Source organism: Macaca fascicularis, chromosome 6 (assembly GCF_037993035.2).
Source record: "Macaca fascicularis isolate 582-1 chromosome 6, T2T-MFA8v1.1".
In the NCBI taxonomy this organism is placed as follows: domain Eukaryota; kingdom Metazoa; phylum Chordata; class Mammalia; order Primates; family Cercopithecidae; genus Macaca; species Macaca fascicularis.
In genome coordinates, this window is record NC_088380.1 from 126633272 (window position 1) to 126639271 (window position 6000).

Below are 6000 nucleotides of genomic sequence, written 5' to 3' on the forward strand. Positions count from 1 at the left end.
TCATCTTGAGAATTAAATTCTTTGAAGAGCTGATTAATGTAGCTATTACACATTCTTGTATAAGAAATATTTTCAGACTTCATCAAATGTCAAAATAGGGAGATGCTAGTCTTTAATCACCTACCACACATTTGGCTGCCATAACTGTCATCAGTTAGTGTGATAGACCGGCGTTATCCCAAAATACATTTTTAAATGTGAATTTGAAGTAGTAGATGGTGTAGATTCTAATTTTGTACAGTCAAGCCTCCAAAAGTGTTTTGTTTCATGATTTTTTTTGGGTATGACATCAATGTCTTTAATTTCTGTTGCCTTGAAGAAACCTTTCATTAGTGTCTGAAACATATTTTTATTCTTCATCCAAGACCTTGGGATGTAGTCGTCACTGGACAATAACAATGATCAAGCATGAATGTCATTGTATTGCGTTAACTTAATTATCTCTCTTTTTTCCATCTATTCCCCTTTCCTACTTTCCTTAAATTTTTGATTTGATTTTCAGCCACAAAATTATAGATTTGAGGTTTAAAATAAAGCAAGACATTGGGATTAAATGAAGAATTCTTCAGATTTTTCAGTTTTATAATGTGTGCTGGAGAATTATCAAACCCAAGAAGAACCGTGCACTATATTCTGTTCCAGTGATCCCTCCCAAGTTGTGGGTTTCTTCACCTTCATTCCATAACTGAAAGTATTTCCTGGAAGACCCTTTAGGATTGAGGCATGCTCAGGAAATGTCTGCATCAGGTCCATAGCGTGTTCACAAATTTGCTACGGTGCTCATAAAATCCCACGGAATGAATGGGACTTGTCAATTCTCTGTAATGGGGTGTGTCAATTCTGGATAGCTTTGTGGGTTTCAAGATGCTTATGGAGGGTTTTTGCTTATATGGAGTTGGCCATTTTCTTAAATAGTAAATAAATAATTTGTGGTATATATGGTCAGATCTGTTTTTTCTTCACCTCGCCTCCATAAGTGCATATTGGGTAGTTTTACCTATAACTTAGTAATAATACTCTACTCTTCTGTTACCCTTGAGGATTTATAACGACATTCGTGAAATAGTTTTCTATTTCTACTTTATCATCATTCACTCAGGAAGAAATTAAAACCCTCTTTTGTTAAAATAAGGAGCAAACAAGCAAGGAAACAAACAATAAATCATTCTTCATTCTGCATTGGATAACATATAGAATAAGAAGCACTGTGCCAGTAGGAGAATGACATAAGGCACAGTTCCTGACCATTTGCAGTTTAAGAGAAACGTTAGGAAATTTTTTCTTTGATTTTTGTTTAATTTTTATTATAAGTTTTTCAACTTTTGTGGCATAATAACATAGTCCATCATGAGAATACAACATGTTTCCCAAGTATTAGTTTAGACTGGAGAACTTTACAGCATTTGAAGAGGTTTATTGGACTTTGGCATGTTCATTAGTTTGAACCTAAGATGGAATCTGAGTTATGTTGTATTTCCCAGCCAGCAATTTTAAAAATATTTTAATTTGAACATCTTTGGTTGAGGAATGCACTCTCCTGTTTTGCAGGCTTTACCACTTCCAGCTCCCTTGTGCACTTCCTGGCTTTTAATTCCTGCCTTGTCCTGTAGCATTTGAAGTTGCTACTCTCAGTTTACACTAAAAATGTCAATGAAAATTACAGAATTATAGAGTTTTCTGCTTAAAAGTTATCAATGACCTTGTAATTGTAAAGTAAATTAATAATGAACAGAGCAATTATATTCTTCAAGGCTAATGCAATCAGGTGTATCAATATAGCTATACCAGCAGGTTATGCAGTGCTCATTCTGATTAGACATTGCATTCATTCTGATGGTTGGTACCCATGCTGCCTCTACAGTTGTTACATATTTTGAATATCAACACTGGTTAACATAATTTCTAGCATGGAGTTATGTGTGTGTGTGTGTGTGTGTGTGGTGTGTGGTGTGTGTTTTACATTTTCATCTATTGCAAGCACCTTGCACATGACTTTTTCTATGACACAGAGCCCTTCAGCATCAGTAGGCTCCTTGTTTAACTTTGACTGCTTCCTGCACTAACAAATGACTTTTTGTTCAAGGATGACAAGAGATCAATTAAGGAGAAAGAAGAATGTTAATCCAAGATGGAAAAGGCCCACCCTAATTGAAGAATGGTGAACAGGATTCTGGTCAATGAATTATAGTCTCATTTTAAAATTCACTCATCCATTTGATAATTAATTATAATGGCATCTTACATAATCATCAGAGGCTTTCCCTGAAAAATACATGAAGGTAAATGAACCTTTACTTCAAGCTTGACATCTATCTTTGGCTCACTGTTGAAGAACACATTATAAGGAAAGCAACAGACAGGATGCCTGATCACTCAAGTTTGGTGAAGAAGCCAGAAAGATTAATAACACTACTGTGGAAAGAAATAATTTCAAAACATGAAACACTGAAAAGAGCTCTTTAATCCTGTGGATTTAGAAATATTTCATTTTCATTTTTGTGATTAGAAAAATATTAAATTCTCATTTGAGTGTGATTTCTAACTTTAGTAAAAGTAGAAGGAATGGATTAATAAAATCTTTGGTACCAGAATAAATTTGTTGTTCGAGTTACTGCTTCACTTGGTTAGAGTTCATGAATAAATTGTGACAATGGAGGATTTCACTCTCAGAATGTAAAGTTGACCCATAAATGGGAGTCAGGAGCTGATCCAAGGGAGTATCCAGACAAGCCTCACCATATTATAGGAATAGTTATTGCATCCTTTGAAGTCAGTCCCCATTGCTTACAGAGCTTCATGTACTAATAGAAGCTCCCTGGGGCATATAGGACTCTTTGTGGTTACTTATCATTAATTAGACTCAGGGAACTAAAATACTGCTGACCTCCCTAAGATGTGCTACCAAAAATTAAGTCATAGTCCTAATATGGAGTTTAGAGGGTGCTCCAAATACTCTAATCATGAAAGCTTCCTCTTTCAACCTCCCAAGACAAAACTGTTCAGGCAAACTAAAGCACTCACTTTTCTCAGTATTTGAATAAGACCCTTTCTTATTGGATTATGGATGTTAATATCCAGAATTCAATATGGCAACATCCAGTTTGCTACTTTTCCTGTAGTAATGAATCTGTTTCAAGCAGAGGCCAATGGGCTTCATCTAGGAGCCATGGGAATCGATCTGATAGTTAGCAATCTCACTGGACTGGACCTGTCTTAGTGGGTCACAGTTTTAACATGCATCCAAACGTGGGAGAGTTGTGTTGGATCTCCAGCAAGCTCCAGACCAGCAGGATGGGTCCTTTGGTGCAGTTCCTCTCCTCTCACAGGTTTTGATCTTCTTGGACTATCTTTTTCTACTTCAGTCACCAGAAGTGGGAGATTTATTTTTTATCAGCTCATTAACTTCTGACTCCTTAGCAAGATAAAATATAGTCACACTTGAAGTAAACACATTTTTATTGTCAGCAATTGTTGACAAATACAAGCTTATGCTTGTTTTCTTAAAACAATATATTCAATGCTAAAATCAACTTGACAACTGAAAACTCCCATCTCTTCTTTCCCTAAGGCAAGATATTTGCAAACAAACATTTGTTACATACATGTACTTGACAACTGGCAACTCCCATTTCCTCTGTTCTGAAAGCAAAGCACAATAATCACAGCAAAAGTTGTAAAGAAAATCCCCATACATTCATTTGAGGTCTAAGCATTGCCTTGCGTGCTAGAGACAAATTGGATCAGCAGAATAAGGAAAGAAGGAAACGGGTGCAAAGGACTGGGGTTTTTCTGTTCTTTGAAACATTAAAAAAATTCTTGACAACCCAGAATTATCCTTTGATCATTTATTTTTCTGTGTAGTTCTTTCCTTGTAACATTAATTATCTTTGCTGCTCCCTGTGTCTCTTACCTTTTTAATGTGATATCTTAATATTTAATGTTGAGATAGGCTTTTGGAGAGATGGTTCCAAGCTTCAGCTATAAAATTATCATTCATAGTATAGTGAATCATGTGGTTAAATCCCAAGGCATTAAATAGAAAATGGATTTATGATATAAAAGAAACCAAAAGATGAAAAACCTGACCAATGGCTTTTATTGAGAATAAATATGAATGATTTCCTTTATTTTATTCTTTACTTAAAAATATCATAATTATTTAAAATATAGACATACGTGTATATTTAAGATAGATATATTTATGAACCTAATAATTTAAGACAGATATAGAGACTTACATTGTATAATGAAGTACAAGTAAAAAAGTCATGTAGTCCAAATCTGGGACTTCTGAAATGTGTTAAAATGTCGGTTCCTCTTTTGCGGAGTTTTGTGCTATTATCAACAGAGCCAGCAATTGAACCTAAATTCTGAGTGTAATGGAAGCCATTAATCACTATCAAGTTCATCATTTTTTTTCATGGCAAGTAATATTCATATCAGTGATTGCTATTCCACTAAGAAATTCTAAGTGTTCCATAAAAATGAAACACCACATAATAAGAAACTAAATCATATGAAACAAAATTTTGACTCTTGAATGTATGATTACTCAAGGCTGGTGGATGATAATTTCTCTTTATGATTCTACAGGTAGCTCATTTATTTTTTTCTCATATATTTGACTTATTATAGGGCCCTGCAGCCCTTTCTGAGCATCATTAAATATATTTGTTGAATCATTAATCTAAAAATTAAAAGCTATTTAATACTTTTGTTTCATCTGCTTAACTAATTACACAGAAATAAACCACCTTTTTCTATTACTTTTCTTGGTGCCTTCTGCATTTATATAGCCTTAATGCATTGTGCATATGTATAGGTCTTTCTCTTAACCCAAACCCCTGCTGTTGTTCTTTCTGCACCCATGTTAATGACTCATGATCACTATAACCTCACTAATCTTTTATGTCTTCCACTCTAATGACCTTGATCAATTCATTCACTATATAGAGCTTGTTGTCACCTGGCTTTGACTTACTAAACTTCAAAGTTTCACCCCTGATTACTCTTCTTTTCTCATTTTCTTCCTCCTCTTCCTTAAGTCCTTGATGATATCATTCCCTCCACCTCTCTGAATATTTTCAAGATATTTCTTTCTACCATTGTTTGCTCCTCTCTATATATTCCGAACCCACTGGGCAGATACTCTACAGTATCTCATTTATGCTCATTAATATAAAAATCACAAATATATAGTTTCAGGTTAAACTTCTCTCCTGGGCCACAAACATATTTTTCTAGTGTGTTTTCTCAAATACACTTCCAAATAAAAATCCTTAATACATCTTCCCCATCTTGTGTTCTTTATTCTACTTAAAGCCATTCAGAATACATACTTTATCATCTCTATTTCTCTCCTTTCTCATAATTTTATTCAATCATCAAGACTTGCTAACTCACTTTCTATGAATATATCAAGCTTATATCAAAAAAATTCCTTCAGCATTGCCTAGTTAAGTACCTCACAATCTCTCACCTGAAAAATTGCAACAGCTTTGTAGAATAGTCTCCTTTTTTCCCTTTCTCCCTACTCCAGTGAATCTCTCCGGTCCAATTTTATCCTTTCTGTGTTTAAAATCCTTTACTAGTTCCATACTGCATTCAGAATGTTGTGTAAACTTTGACTCTGATGTTAAAGTACATTGACTATAAATCCTATTCCATTTTCCAGCATTTTATCTCAATTTTTCTACTCCCAAAGTTTACATTCTACTCAAACCAAACTACTTTTCCCTTTTTCTGTCTTTCATTAAAATGAATTATCATGATAATATAATTTGAAAAGCTTTGGAGTTTTATTTTATCTCATTTTAGATTCAGGGAGTACATATGCAGTTTTGCCACGTGGGTAAATTGTGTGATGCTGAGGTTTGAACTCCTTTTTTTTAATTTATTATTTGTTTTATTATACTTTATGTTCCAGGGTACATGTGCACAACGTGCAGGTTTGTTACATATGTATACATGTGCCATGTTGGTGTGCTGCATCCATTAACT

At 34.2% G+C, this 6000-nt stretch overlaps 1 long non-coding RNA gene across 1 annotated transcript in view; it reads left to right on the forward strand.

The window, feature by feature from the left end:
- LOC123574023 (uncharacterized) overlaps positions 1 to 2567 on the forward strand; it is a 156595-nt gene extending 154028 nt beyond the window's left edge. Inside the window, exon 3 of the long non-coding RNA XR_006698837.2 lies at positions 2084 to 2567. This is a non-coding gene — a long non-coding RNA (uncharacterized lncRNA). The remainder of the gene's footprint in view (positions 1 to 2083) is intronic.
- Positions 2568 to 6000: the final 3433 nt, after the last annotated feature.